The sequence below is a fragment of the Periophthalmus magnuspinnatus genome, chromosome 19 (assembly GCF_009829125.3).
Source record: "Periophthalmus magnuspinnatus isolate fPerMag1 chromosome 19, fPerMag1.2.pri, whole genome shotgun sequence".
Lineage (NCBI taxonomy): Eukaryota > Metazoa > Chordata > Actinopteri > Gobiiformes > Gobiidae > Periophthalmus > Periophthalmus magnuspinnatus.
The window spans coordinates 29,076,158-29,092,723 of NC_047144.1; the positions used below are offsets into that span (position 1 = coordinate 29,076,158).

The following is a 16,566-nucleotide window of genomic DNA, read 5'->3' on the forward strand; positions in this document are numbered from 1 at the left end:
CTGCTCCAGGACTACAGGTGTAAATTAGCACACATGCTATAACCTAGCACCAGCATTTCTCATACGACTCGACTTGGTTAATGGATTAGTGTACACTGTCTCTGTACAAATAAAAAACATACCATATCATACCATACCAAGAAACAAGTCAAGGTTGTTAGGTTGTATATTGGTTGTATATTGGTATTCCATTATCTGTAACACTAATGATGATAACTAATAGTACTTTATTTACCATCTTTCCTTTTTTATTTTAATATCTTTCTTATTCTGTAAAGCACTTTGAATTACCTTGTGTACGAATTGTGCTATACAAATAAACTTGCCTTGCCTTGCCTTGCCTTTAGCACCAGGAAGCACCAGGAAGCCTACATTGTTAACACATACACCCTGCACCTGCCACTTTGCACCTGTCATGTGCAGGTACCAGTGTCGCAATCAATATTCTGAGGCCAAATGTATGCAGATGAAAGCCACTAATTACACTGCCGCCACGTCTGGAAGAACTACTGCTCCGCTAATGGGAAAATCAAAACACATTAAGGGACTGCCAAAGGATTGGATTTTTCTTCAGTGACTGGGGCCTCTCAAAAACAGATGGAACGGTAATGTGCCCCCAGATCTGCTGCACTCTCTCAGCACAATGCAACATGCTGAAGAAATATGTGGGGTGATGCAATCCAAATGTAATTGTGATTAATGTGTGGTGAAAATTGTCTCTTGCTGTTAGCTTGGGTGTTAATGTGTTGTTGGAATAGCTTCTGGCATTGCAATAGGATGAGGCCTGTAGATGTTTGATGTTATGTCATCTTTTATCATCCAAAGCTATAATGATGGTTTTGTGTTTTACTTCTGTGGGGTATTAACTGCTAACACTTAACATATTTAGATCACTATTGTTTTGAAAATGCTAGAATTGCCAACAACAATGTATTAACAAGTTTTCCCTGAGTCTCCCCTCCCTTTGCTCCAGCACAAAGTTATACTACAACTTGACAAATCTGATGAGATGTGCAGTAGTTGCATTAGCTGTATGCACACTGATTGTGCTGTGATAGGGCTCTGAAGGGGGAGTGACTTAGCATGGGGAGCAAAAGGAGGGGGAACTCAAAGAGACAAAAACGAAAGTAAAACTTATAAAACATGATAATATGTTCTTTTTTCAGTGAATTTAGCATTTTCAAAACAATAAAATATGCTATGTGCAGTTAATACCCCATAGAAGTAGTGCACCTTTGCAAGCTCAAACTGTATGAAATTATTATTCTTTTGGACACTCTCATGCACACATAAGACTTATAGTAGAGTTAGTACAGGTCTCTTCATAAATGACATCAGGGGACTACATGGACTTATCACTACTTCAAACATTTGCATGCACCTCTGCTTTAATCCTGAACGCATTAACCCTGCACATTCCACTAATGGATGTGACGAAAAATTAGTGCCACATTACCTGATAACCTAAAAGCTTGGCAATACAGCTCTCTGGCAATGACTAACGAGTTTATAAATATCCAATAGTTATCAGCTTAGAACCACTGATGGAGAGGTCCCTCATCAACAAATGTCTCTGTCAGTGAATATGAATATTTTATCACCTGCTGTAATTAAAGCGTGCGTTTGTGTTAAAGATATAATTATCAGATCTGATCTACAGAGGCTTCTACTGTGCCTCGTGAATTTTCAATCGGCCAAATGTGCAGTGGTTTAATATGGAGCATGAGTAGTTATTTAGGTCATTGTTTTTCAATCTGTGGAATGCACGTGGAAAAATGGACTTGTCATTGCCTAATTTGGAACCTTACCCATTTTGGCACAGCTTGACACTCAGACAGACAAAAACTCCAGTGTTTTAATGTACTGTAAACAACCACGACTCAAACGATCAAGCTCATTCCATAATTAGATAATAGACGTCCCTAAACAAAATAAAACAAAAAAAATGCATTAGGTATGCTACAAACATGCCCCACGCATACACTTGATCCTGCTCCTTCCAAAACTTTAAACCCAGGATCTCCTGTTTACTAGACAGGCTACTTTGACCAGCTAAGGCACAGCGCCTTCAAACGTTGCTTTAAAAATGCATACACACAAAAAAGAAAACTAGTATTTTTATTTACTGTAAACAACCATGACTCATACAGATAATCCACCTCATTCCATAAAGAGACAATAGACGTCACTAAAAGACTAGATGGCCTATTGGATTTGACGCCTGACTGAATCCATGAGAAGGTTCAAATCACATCATCATATGCGACATCATCAACCAGAACTACAAATGACCAGGCTTTGCTGAATGAGGCATCTGACTGGAACAGAAGATTTATGATTCATTTGTGAACATGCTCAATTTTGAATATTTCCACCAGCGAACAGAGAACTGGCACTTTGACCAGCTGGGCCACAGTGTTCATGGTTTTAAACACACAAACAGAAAGAAAAAAAAAATCGTCCAGTATTTTATATACTGTAACCAACCATGACTCATAGCAAAAGACAAAGTTCAAATCTGTCAACTGGACAAATCGTTGTAAGAGTGAAGACATTTCTCTGCTCATCCAAGCCACTTCTTGAGTTCTGGTCAGATTACTGCTGGACACGGCCTTATAACTGTCTGAAGGAGGAGATAACTACACTGAAACTGTAAACAGCTATTGTCTCCAGTTTAGCCAAAACTACCCTATTCAACCTTTAACGACCCTGATATTGTTCTCTTTGTTCTGGGTCTGGGGATGGAGTTATAGATGGGGAAGAGATGATGTCTCAGGCCCCCATTAATGTTTAAAGAAGGATTCTCTTTCCTAACAAAAATAGCTTCTTTAAATCTCCTCTCAAACCATTTATTTTCTCTGGCTCAGATCCGAACCTCACTATCTTCAAAGGAGTGGTTAGTGTCTTTGAGATGGAGATGTACAGCAGACTGGGGTCCTGAGCTACTCTCTCGACGGTGTTGGTACATCCTCTTATGGAGCGTCTGTTTAGTTTCTCCAGTGTAACACTCACTGCACTCTTCACTACACTGAATGGAGTGGACCACTTTACTTTGTTTATGGCTCAGGGTTTTGTCCTTTGGGTGGACTAGTTTTTGTCTTAAAGTGTTTGTAGGTTTGAAAAAGACAGAAATTTCAAACTGTCTGAAAATTCTGTTTAGACACACCCGCTGTGTAAGGAATGGTTACACCTTTCCTTCTAGGTTCAGATTCACTATTGTCCTGTTTTGAGAGGGGAGTTAAAGAAGCTATTTTTGTTAGGAAAGAGAATCCTTCCTTAAACAGGAATGGGGACCTGAGACATAATCTCATATATAACTCCATCCTCAGACCCAAAACAAAGAGAACAATAGCAGGGGAGTTTCATCTGAAACTGGAGACAATAGCTGTTTACAGTTTCAGTGTAGTTAGCCCCTCCCTTCAGTCAGATATAAGGCAGTGTCCAGCAGTAATCTGACCAGAACTCAAAAAGAAGCTTGGATGAGTAAAGAAACATCTTCACTCCTACAGCGATTTGTCCAGTTGATAGATTTAAACTTTGTCTTTTGCTATGGATCAGATCTGTATGACTGAGGGATTACACAGACAACAACAACTCACACAAATGATGAGACTGAAGGGTATGTCAAGTAATAAAGCTTTTAAGTTGCATTACAAACACATATATCAAAAATATGGAATGCATATTGATTGAATAAAGTTTCTTAGGGCCATCACATATACATATATATCTTTTGATACTGAAATCATATAAGTTTTGAATATTATTATGTAATCACCATTTTTATACTGAATTTATATATTCTTTGAATGTTGTATCTTTTTGGAGGTTGTCTAACAAGCACCATACTAAAAGTTGAATACCATCTACTAACACTGAAATTAGGTTAAAGGTAAAACGTGAATTATGGGAGATAGTTGGTCCCTTGCAGAAACTCCTTTAACTGAGTTAAGGCAACATTGTAGGAGGTGAATCATGTCGCCTGACAGCCACGATGTTTATACTAGAGTGGAGCATCTTGTGATAATACTGAAACTATGCTAAAAGCAATATTGTGTGATATGAATTGGGGAAGGCTATTGGGGTCTGTAGACGCTCCTTTACAGGGTGGTCGGATGAGACTCAAGGCCGGAAAAATAGACTGGTGCAGCCTGGAGAGATGAGTGAGGCCGAAGGGAGGAACCTGGGCTACAACCTACTCAACATAATATTTGCATATTCATGTTTCATGTTATATTTTTATGTTACGGGGCCAGGGAAAAGCAGACAGACCGCCTGCTGCACACACGAGGGATAGATCATATGACCCCGGGTCCTGTATTAGATTGTAACTGTCAGGGGAATAAACTTTTGAGATTTGAACTGAATGAATCCAGTCGTCATTTTGATAAGAACACGCCTAACAATTGGTGACCCCGACGTGATCAAAACTGACGCCGTAAACAACTGCGCGAGGGGGAGTAGGACTCCGCGCGCCTCCGCTCGGACAGGACTTCTCTCCAAGTGCGGCCGCCAACTCTGAAAGGTGAGCAGAAAGCCTGTTGTGATAAGGAACCGAATTTCTGCTATTGGACATATCAAAATTAAGGAGAGAGGTGCTGCCCAGTGGAGGTGAACATGTATTAAAGGCGCTATTATCGTATAAGAGCGGTCCAGACAAGGTGAGCATATATGTATATATTTTTCTCTCTTTTAAAAGTGTTAATATCATAACAAGAGCAGACCCGGGGTCATATGATGTGGTGAACTTGTGTGATGTGGTGTTGTGTTGTGTTGAAGGTTTTTATCTGATAGAGGACATGTTGAGATTTAGATCTTATCTGTTGCTCAACTCGGTGAACTTGGTGTGTTTTAGACTGTTATGCAATTGAGAGTTTTGCCCTGCCTGGTATAATCTTTGAGACGTAGGTATGTTTATCTAGCGACCTGAAAGTGTTTATGTGTTAGAGTCCAGGGTTAGAGTCCCTGGACAAAAGGTCAACGACCTCTATCAGGTTAAAGTCCTGATAGTAAAGCAGGTTAGAGTCCTGCTGACGGGGTTAAAGTCCCTAGTCAAGGTCAACGACCTATATCAGGTTAAAGTCCTGATATTAAAGCAGGTTAGAGTACTGCTGACGGGGTTAAAGTCCCTAGTCAAGGTCAACGACCTATATCAGGTTAAAGTCCTGATATTAAAGCAGGTTAGAGTCCTGCTGACGGGGTTAAAGTCCCTAGTCAAGGTCAACGACCTCTATCAGGTTAAAGTCCTGATATTAAAGCAGGTTAGAGTCCTGCTGACGGGGTTAAAGTCCCTAGTCAAAAGGTCAGCGACCTATATCAGGTTAAAGTCCTGATAGTAAAGCAGGTTAGAGTCCTGCTGACGGGGTTAAAGTCCCTAGTCAAGGTCAACGACCTATATCAGGTTAAAGTCCTGATAGTGAAGCAGGTTAGAGTCCTGCTGACGGGGTTAGAGTCCCTAGTCAAAAGGTTAACGGCTGCGTTCAGGTTAGAGTCCTGTGACCCACCGTGGACTGCCCGGCGTGGTGACCTGAAAATGTATGTGTTTATGTGATAAGAGAAATTGTGCCCGGAGACGTATAGTCTTTTGAGAACCCAGTAAATCGTGCCGCTCCCCGACAAGGTGAGCTGATTGTGTTTAAGATTTTTTGTGTGATTAAGTGAGTTATACCAGGCAGGTGCAACAGTCTGAGGTGGAATTTTAGTGTAATTGTGTAGGTCTTGTGTCACCGAGTTGAAATAATACAGTACAACATGGACGGATAGTGTGCATTCTGACTAGACATTTGGACTGTGGGGGCTTGGGGCCTTGGCCCTGGGACCCACTCAGCTGAGCAATATTTGGATAAACTGGCAGGGACAGAACTTCTTTTGGAATCACTGTGGGTGGCTTGGGTCTCTGACTTCTCTTTTTTAGCCTTTACCGCATGGAGTATTGGCTGGAGCAGAAACCACATAGGCTGCATTTGGGGGAGGAGAAAATAAAGGTGAAAACCTGGGGTCTAGGAGTGTCGGGTCTTTAAAACTGAAATCACACATGTCCCGCTGGAACCCCCACCCCGCACAGACGTCTTGGCCTCTGCGTTGGGTGGACAAGGTCAAATCTGGTGGGACCTCTGTGTGGTGAAAGGTTTGGATCCATACATTACATTTATACTAACATTTCCATTCCCAATAGTCCAAATTACAGGTGTGTAAATCAGACTTAGAGACGGACAGAATTGACAATGTACAAACATAATTGTACCGCTACTATGACAAAAGAAACATGGACTGACAGACTTGTATTAGACATAGTAAAGTGACAGGAAGGTCTTGTAAAGTAATGGGAAAGTTCTTAAACTGAGCAAGACAGTGTTTAAAGAGTGGGAGAGTTTTTAAAGGGTGCAAACGAGTTGCAGATTGGAGGCATCCTAGGACAAGATATTATTATACTAAAATATTGTTGTACTATTAGATTATATCATAATATAATTCAGTCTAAAATATGAGGGATTTGTGTAATAACTATCAGTGCTGCTTGTGACGCCATTAAAGCTGCGGTTCAGAAAATCTGTAACTATCTCTATCGAGCTAAAGAATGAAATGTGGACACAGAACAAATGAACAGACATAGTTATAAAATACAATCTGAACCCATGATCAAAAATGTCAAACAAAATTGTACTGATGATAAATGATGAATAAATACACTTTATCCCATATTGGTGCCTCTGTGAGTGGTTTAAAATGAAAGCAATTTACCAAATAATGATCCCAGCAATATAATTAAACTTGAGTTTAACCGCACCTACATGATACAAGACCAATGGTTAAAGTGCCACAGTTGATGATGTTTGTGCAATGCAAAGAGAGAGCAGTATGTTTTAAACTCATCTGACAGTGATGATTTATTTTAGCATTCGAGTAAACATTAGAAGAATTTTTGTTTAATTAGATCATGCTGAAATTTAAGTAAATAATTCAAACCATGTCTTTATAATTATTGAAAATTCCTCACTTTAACTTTAGGATGTTGTAATATAGATACAGATTTCTTATGCAAACTGTTTACACATTTTTTTGGAGGTGAAAATGAACAACTTGTCCATGCAAGTTGGAATAGACTTTGAATAGATTTTAGTTTTGACTGAAGTGGATTTGAGGTGGGTCTTTGGCCTGTTGTGTCTGGGTGGGCGTGGTCTGAGTGCAGTGGCTCTCTGGGTGCATCGCTCCAGCTCTGAACTGGAAGGTCACATGACCTGGACTGGCTCTGCTCTGCTGTTGTCTAAAGACTGTCTAAACATGGCTGCTGCGTCACTGAGAAACATGAACTGAACTAAAACCAAAGAAAGTCCTGATGGCCCTGAAACTCATCTGTGGACTGGGCTCCTCCACTACTGGTCACATGACAAATGAATGAACTGAATCAAAAGCTTCAAGTGCTCTGCTGCTCCTCTAAAGGCCCCATAGAACTGTCTCTGCTGCTGCGTTTGGGCTGTGTTTACCTGGGCACTCATGACTGGAGCCTGTTCTCGGATCCACACAGTCAAAGATTTTGTTTTTTAACTTAATTTCAAAATTTAGAAGTGTATTCATTTATTTGAAATAGTTTTCCTCCATTCCTGAAAATAATCATATAACAATATAACATTATTTAGGCTATTTCTTTTCATTGTACATTAGCGCTGTTAAACTGGGGCTGCTACATAATGCATATGCAACGCATTTGAAATGGCATTTAGAATAGCCACAATTAACAAAATTAGAAACCAAAGTTTTTAAACAGTAGAATTTCCAATGCGGAAAGAAATATGTAGCTTTATTATGTGTGAAATTTGAGACCGCTGGGGTCTGAAAGGCTTTAAATTGTTTGGTGTAAATGTTTAGTTCATATACTATGATACTTTATATTAGATCAAAATGTTAATGCTCCTGAATGTGTTTGAACTTTGTATTTTAAACTGAATTATATTATCAGAACATAAAACAGTGGTTTTTTTAATGCTCGTAAAACAATTGAGCTAATAACAACAACTAAATAGGGGAGTCACAATAAAGCCATTTCAATACATCTGATATATGAAAAACAAAATGTTCAGCAGTATGAATGTGTCTAAATTTAAAGATAATTAAACACTAGGAAAAATTTGAAAGAAATAAGTCCCATTTAAATCTTAATCAAAACCCGGTATTAAATAATGTTAAGTATTTACAAATAGAATAAATTATTGCTATGAATGGTTTGAATTATATGAATGTTGATCAGATAAAATAAAGTTGTTAAAAAGGGGGAGGTTGCAGGTTATATAACTTAAGGCTAAACTGGACGAGGAGGTTGCAGTTGATATAATATACAGCTAAACTGGACAACATTAACAAAGGGCATTTATGGTTAAAGCAGTAATTATGGCATCTAATACACACTGATGCCTCTCAATAGATACAGAAGGGATTTACCACCAGCACTGTACAAACAACTGAACATTCAATAGAACTGATAGACACTGGCAGGTTATTGACTCGAGCTCAGTATTTGGACTGGCACAGATATGACAAATATGTACCAAATATGTAACCAACAGGACAAATAAGTGTCACAATAGACCACCTGACAACTGACAGACTGTTACATATGGCTATATTTTATAGAGGGGGGCCTCATCACTTGAGCAAATGGGGAAATAAAACATGAACTTTACCAGAATGACATGGTTGGATGCTTTGCCATTAGCGCTGATGGCAACATGATCCACAGCCAGCATTCCTGATTTCTCTTTACATGAGATCTTAATTAGGAAAAGGATGGACACTCCTCTCCAACCTGAAACAAGTGTCCTTAAAAATCTTCAAATTCATAAGGTCTGGATTACAAAGCACTGACTAACGTAAGTCTATAGTTCTCTCCCAATAGGTCCAGAGTCTCTGAGAACCCCCTGGTGACTGGTAAGGGTAAACTAACCTAAACTGAATAAAAACAGCTTAGAATGTATCTGACCTGAAGCCTATTCTGTGAACCGCGAGGATACTCTTCTGTGATCAAGGTCATGATTAATCATTATATTCCTACTCATGGCTTTCCAGCTCTGATTAGGTCTGATAATGGTACACATTTCCACGACCATGCTCTTCAAAAGGTTGAAAAAATGCTTGGTCTGTGTCATAAATTTGGTTCTGTGTATCATCCTGAAAGTCAAGGACGGGCTGAACACTTTAACAGACAAATTGGCTAAGATCTGTTCTACTTCAGGGCTTAATTGGCTCCACGCCATACCCCTGGCTCTTCTGGCAGTGAGATAGTCTATTAACAAAGTTACTGGTTTCTCTCCTTATGACTTGCTCACTGGACGTTTGATGCCAGGGCCAGGGGCTACATTGGTACCACAGGAAGAGGAGCCCCTTCCAAATCTCCAGTACAAGCCATACTGGAATCAATTGCGGCATCTGTTATCTAGTTTTTTCTTCTCAGGTGTCGGAAGAACGGCTGGAGGTGTCCACCAAGGAGGCTGCTCTGCCTCCACCCTCTGAGGTCTATCTGAAAGTTCTGTCTCATAAGTGGTCTGAACCATGCTGGACTGGCCCATACAGAGTGACTGCTCACACCGACAGGGCTGTCCGGTTGGAAGGCAAAGGCCATAAGTGGTTTCATCTAACACAGACCAGACCGGTGGACCCTTGAATCTTTGGTGTTTGTTTGTTTGTTCTCTTTTTACATATTTCCATAGGTGTATTTTGTTTGCTCCGGTGACGTTCAACGGTTTTAAACTCCAGGTGTGGTGTTCGGCTTTGGTCTCTCCTTCCTGTACATGGTTTGGTAATACGTCCTGGTGGAAGGTTAAGTACACTCACACACACGCACAGCTATTTTAGATTGCATGGAGCTCCCCCTGAGCAAAAGGGGGAAATGGGGAATTGTAGTGATATTGATTGTGGGTGTGCTGGTTGCCTTCGCCATCCTTCTCTGGGAAGCAAATCAAAAACATGTACAAACCAATGTGGAAAAGATTCTCCTAAAACTTGACCCACGGTCAATCTCAGAATGTGATAAGTATGTCAAAATGACCATACAGGACACCAAGGGGCCATCCCTTGCATTCCAATTTGATTTATGTTCCGTTGTTTATTGCAAGACTCCAAATGCCCTGTTAAAAAAGGGGTTGTCTCCCCCAGTGTTAACTATATAAGGTGACCAACTTTACAGATTGTATTGTGTGCTCATCGGCCAGACCGACTCTGAAGACCCACCCTGCGCCAATTCACCTAGACGATCATCATGGTGGGGAGAGCTTCCAGAAGACTGGTGTGAACACGTGGTGCAGCTGCCAAATCCAGTGCCCTACACCAGAATACGGGGAGATCTATATTGGCTGTGCGGAGACATGCAATTGAGGTACAAGTTGAAGGCAAAATTTACGGGCATTGGTGCTATGGTGCAGCTAATTATGCCCATCACCCTCTGGGGACACCTTAATAAGACTCTACCCCACACTCAGAGGGCTAAACGTTCAGTGATGCCAGAACTCCTGGACCACAACAACCCCACTTATATTGATGCTATTGGCATTCCTAGAGGGGTCCTGGATGAATATAACTTAGCGGACCAAATAGCGTCCGGCTTTGAAAATATACCTCTAATTGCTGCAATTTTCCCGATCACCCCAAACAAAAATGTGGACCCCATCAATTATATTTACTATAATTTGCTTAGGCTTAGTTCAGTAACTTAACGAGGGACGCAGTAGAAGGTTTGGCCGATCAGCTCCACCCAACATCATTGGTAGCCTTTCAAAACAGAATGGCACTAGACATGCTCCTCGCAGAGAAAGGCGGGGTTTGTCATATTTTTAATGATCAATGTTGTACCTTTATTCCTAATAACACAGCTCCTGATGGGTCAGTGTCTAAGGCTCTGGAAGGACTGCACATGTTGTCTAGGGACATGCACAACGCGGCTGGAGTGGAAAATCCGATGAATACGTGGCTAAATAATGTATTGGGTAAATAGAAAGGTCTGGTTGTCTCATTGGTTACTTCATTGGTCGCCGTGCTTGCTATATTTGCACTGGTGAGATGTTGTTGTGTGCCTTGCATTCGTGCTCTGTGTCTTAAGGTCATTAGCACTGCAGTTCATCCGGACCAGAAGGGACAGTATCCTCTGCTGAGAAGGAGGGATGACGGAGGGGACCAGGTGCCACATGATGTTACCTTGCTCTGGGATGTGACCTCTTAGAAGAGGTCAAAAGGGGGAAATGAAGGGTATGTCAAGTAATAAAGCTTTTAAGTTGCATTACAAACACATATATCAAAAATATGGAATGCATATTGATTGAATAAAGTTTCTTAGGGCCATCACATATACATATATATCTTTTGATACTGAAATCATATAAGTTTTGAATATTATTATGTAATCACCATTTTTATACTGAATTTATATATTCTTTGAATGTTGTATCTTTTTGGAGGTTGTCTAACAAGCACCATACTAAAAGTTGAATACCATCTACTAACACTGAAATTAGGTTAAAGGTAAAACGTGAATTATGGGAGATAGTTGGTCCCTTGCAGAAACTCCTTTAACTGAGTTAAGGCAACATTGTAGGAGGTGAATCATGTCGCCTGACAGCCACGATGTTTATACTAGAGTGGAGCATCTTGTGATAATACTGAAACTATGCTAAAAGCAATATTGTGTGATATGAATTGGGGAAGGCTATTGGGGTCTGTAGACGCTCCTTTACAGGGTGGTCGGATGAGACTCAAGGCCGGAAAAATAGACTGGTGCAGCCTGGAGAGATGAGTGAGGCCGAAGGGAGGAACCTGGGCTACAACCTACTCAACATAATATTTGCATATTCATGTTTCATGTTATATTTTTATGTTACGGGGCCAGGGAAAAGCAGACAGACCGCCTGCTGCACACACGAGGGATAGATCATATGACCCCGGGTCCTGTATTAGATTGTAACTGTCAGGGGAATAAACTTTTGAGATTTGAACTGAATGAATCCAGTCGTCATTTTGATAAGAACACGCCTAACAAGACTCATTCCATAATTAGACAAGAAGACCATGTGGCCTATTGGATAAGGTGTCTGACTTCAGATCAGACCTTCTGTCAGAAGGTTTGTATCTCTAGCCTCTTCTGGGATTTGAACCCCTGATCTCCTGTTTGCAAGGCACGCCTTTTGACCAGGTATGCCACAGCACATTGAGTTTTTGTTTTTAACAAACACACATGCAAAATGTACAGTATTTTATATATGGCAAAAACACAACTCATACAAATTATCAGGCTCATTCTATAATTAGACAATGAACCTCCCACAATGACCATGTGGTTTACTGAATAAGGTGTCTGATTTCAGAAGAGATCAAATCCCTTTATGGTTAACTGCACATGTTCGATTTTTGCATATTTCCACCAGAGAACAGAATGTAAAAAGACAGTGCTGGGATTTGAACCCAGGATCTTTGACCAGCCAAGCCACGGTGCCTTTAAATTCTGTTTTAAACACAAACAATTACAACAACAACAACACTTCTGTATTTTATATAGTGTAAACCACCATGACTCATTCCATAATTAGACAATAAACGTCCCAAAATGACCATGTGATCTATTGAATAAGGCGTCTGATTTTAGATCAGATCGAATCCCTTCGTGGTTCACTGTGCATGTTTGATTGTTTAATATTTCCAGAGAACAGAATGTAAAAAAAAGGCACTGCTGGGATTTGAACCCAGTATCTCCTGTTTACTAGACAGGCACTTTGACCAGCTAAGCCACAGCACCTTCGGTTACTGCTTAAAAGACACAACCAACACCACCAAAACTTCATTATTTTATATCCTGTACTGTTGAGGGTTTGAAACACTGTTTAACTGGGAGAGCAAAATGTTTGAATATTTCCACCAGAGAACAGAATGCAGAAAAGGCACTGCTGGGATTTGAACCCTGAACTTCCTGTTTACAACACAGGCACTTTGAGCAGCTAAACCACAGTGCCTCTAATTTAGATGTTAAATGCACAAACAATAACAATAACAACACTCCTGTATTTCATATACTGTAAACAACCACGACTCATACAATTTTTTTCTTTATTGAATAAGTTGTCTGACTTCAGACCAGAATCCATCAGAAAGTTTGATTCCTCTCACAATTAACTGTGCTTGATTTTTGAATGTCCAGAGAACATAACTCAAAAAGGCACAGGATTGGATGACTCATAAAAATGCAAAAAGACCTCACTCTCATGCAAGAAGACCACGTGGCCTAATGGATAAGGCGTCTGACTTCGGATCAGAAGACTGAGGGTTCGAATCCCTTCGTGGTTAACAGGTTGTTATTTCTACCTTAGAACAGAATTCTCCTGTTCACTAGACAGGCACTTTGAGCAACTAAGCCACAGCACCTTTGGTTGCTGTTTGAAAGACACACCCAACATCAACAAAACTTAAGTATTTTATATACTGTACACAATGACGACTCACAACTGACGCACACGCACAAATGAGCACAAATTAATTCAAAACGTATATACAATGTATGTTTTTTTAATACCAAGGTTGAAGCACATGGTGGGGACGGGGTGGGGCTTTGGCTCTTTTAACATTTATTTATATGACAGAAGCCAATGTGAGAACTACAAACAATCTACAAACTAATCACATTCAGAGAAATGTCAAGGCTAAGATTTGATTAGATTTTGATTAGCGACAGTGGCTCAGTTGGTAGAGTGTTTGTCAACTGAACTGAAGGTTGGTCAATCCTGTTTTCGATCTAAACATTATTGGTTGAGTGGTCAGATCCACTGACCCACAGGTTGGCAGCGTGATTCCAGCTCCTACAGATGAATACTGTTGTTATGTCCCTGGGCAAAACACTTAACTCACCTCACACACAGTGTCTCCATACACCAGCGCTACGTACCATTTACCTTACATTACATTTATATGTTACATATCATTTATGTTTGTGAAGACTGACAAATACAGCATTGGTACAAAATGTTCTCTGTATTAAAAATAAATAAATAAATAAATGTCACAGTACCCAGCCCTACACCATCTTAAGTTTGCACAAGAGACCAGGCTTTTCCTGAGAGGGCTGTAAAAACTGACCCCAGCCCCACAATAATACTCAATACTCAGGACACCAATTCTTTACACTGTGAATGCAACGGCCACCTTTCTCACTCGGTCACTAATCATTTATGTAATGTCTACTCTGGTTATATCACAATGGTTAATTTCAATCTGTACTTCTATAGAACATTTTTAGGCCTTTAATGTACATCATGTAACTTTTCTGGAGGGAGAGAGAGTCTGCCACCTTCGTGTTTCCATCTAAATGAAATTGCTTTGCCTGGAATGTTCCACAATCTGGTATAATGTTTATGTATCTTGTTGTATAGCTAAAAGAATATCTCCCATTATTACTGTAGGTAGGACTGTTCTCCACTGATCTGACTTATAACTTGGCCCAGTAGTTTCAGCTGCTTGTCTCCATAAAGTGTATGACTAAACATAGTTAGTATCATTTTACAGAACATAATGCCCAGTTGTATGTACTTTTTATTTAATTTTTTGATGAAGTGTCCTTCCTGGTTGGACACAGGCAGCAGATATGGCATACATAGAGATAATTTAGTAACTGTTACCTAGCAACCATAATGTTTAAGGGCAAAAACATACATAAATTAGATAATATTTATGATTAGACCAATTAAAATAATGACAAAACCTTTATTTTGTTGGGGACATACAGCAGTGACCAGACTTGCACCTATGTAAAGTAATGAAGTGTGTATTCTGCATCCCATGCAACTTTAAAGATGCTATGTTGTACAGAATTGTCTCTTGTGAGCTTTTAGTCATGTCTTGCTACTATCCCAGAAACATACATAGCATTTTTTTTTTCATTCACACATGTTTGAGTAACCCTTTATCATTAGTCTGTTTACATCTCCTAAGCTCAAAATTCTCTGTTCCTCCTCGTGATGTCATGAAATGGTAGTTTTCAGCTACAGCTACAGTATGTTTTACCTTTTTTTCAGTAGAGATTGCCTGTCCCAGGGCTGAAATCATCCAACAAATTTTAGTGAAGATGTGTGGAGTTTAAAAACAGTGGTGCACATCTCAAGGTTGTGTGTTTTATGTTTGAGAGAAGAACACTAGCGTAATATGGACCTTTAAACACTTCAAGACAAAAGCTACAGTTTAGTAAAAACCTCTAGTTTTCAGAAACCCCCGTCTTTCCTGTAGCACGATATGAAGGGTAGGTGGGCTTCTGTTAACAATAAAACTGCAACCACCCACTCACCATGTGGCAAATGTAGACCTCACTCTCACGCCACTCTCAAAATGGCCGTCCATGCTTTTAAAGATGTGAGAATTTCAAGATGTTCCAAATGACACATATGCTCAGAAGGTGGTCAGTTTTAGTCACTACAATCACTTCACAAGTTATTATTGTTTGGCCAGCCAAGAGTACCCTTTTGTATACACAGAAATCAGTATGGGATTCCATAGGGCCTATATTGTGTCTTTGTGCAATACTTTGGAAAACATTAGTCTCTCCATGTGTTGGCTTGCCTCTCCACAAATCTGACCAGTAACTTGTCCTCATGGAGATAGTGATTCACTTGGTAGAGTGTTTGTCCACTGATGTGAAGGTTGGTGGTTCAAACCCCCCTCTCACCATAAACATCATTAGTTGAGTGGTCACAAATACTGACCCACAGGTTGGCAGTGCCATTCCAGTTCCCACAGATCAATGCTGTTGTTGGGTCCTTGGGCAAGACACTCAGTGTCTGCATACACTGGTGTGTGAATGGGTGAGTGCTTCCTTAGTGTGAAGCACTTGAAGTTTCTTGAAGGTGGACTATGCCAGGCAAAGCTAGTAGGCAGGAAAGTGATGGACCCTCTGCCAAAAAAGTTACACAATAGAGCTTTGTCACTCAATCCCAACATACACCTCAAAACTCCCTACTGGTGGTAGCAGCAAAAGCTTTTTGCTAAATGTTGTTAATTTGCTTAACATTAATTGACTGCTTAGGAAAACTGACTGTAGAAAATAAACTAAAGCAAACTAAACTCAAATCAGTGTTTTCTGTTACACTGACATGAGTGATTTAGCTCCAAATCAACGAAACTCCCTCCGGCCCCTGGCTGCGCCTATAAATTCTGTCCATAAATATAATGAACAGAACCGGTGACAAAAGGCAGCCCTGGTGGAGTCCAACATGCACCGGGAACAGGTCTGACTTACTGCCGGCAATGCTAACACAGCTCCTGCTCCGGTCATACAGGGACCAGACAGCCCTTAGCAAAGGCCCTAGAGCACTCCCCAAAGGACACCACGAGGGACACGGTCGAATGCCTTCTCCAAATCCACAAAACAGGCACCCTCTCGTTCACCGGGGTTAACTCCAACACGTGACAGCTGAGCTGTGGGGCAATGAGCAAGCCCACACCAGCTCGCCGCCTCTCCCCATGGGCAATGCTAGAGAAGTGGAGGGTCCAGCCCCTCTCAAGGAGTTTGGTACCAGCAAGCTGTGCGTGGAGGCGAGGTACCGACTATTT

General features: G+C 40.5%; 2 non-coding genes across 2 annotated transcripts; one reads left to right on the plus strand and one right to left on the minus strand.

Annotated features, from left to right (window-relative positions):
* Positions 1-12,698: 12,698 nt before the first annotated feature.
* trnat-agu (transfer RNA threonine (anticodon AGU)) lies at positions 12,699-12,772 on the minus strand. Its single transcript has one exon. It is a non-coding gene; the product is annotated as a tRNA-Thr (tRNA).
* A 472-nt stretch (positions 12,773-13,244) lies between these two features.
* Positions 13,245-13,317, plus strand: trnar-ucg (transfer RNA arginine (anticodon UCG)). Its single transcript has one exon. It is a non-coding gene; the product is annotated as a tRNA-Arg (tRNA).
* Positions 13,318-16,566: the final 3,249 nt, after the last annotated feature.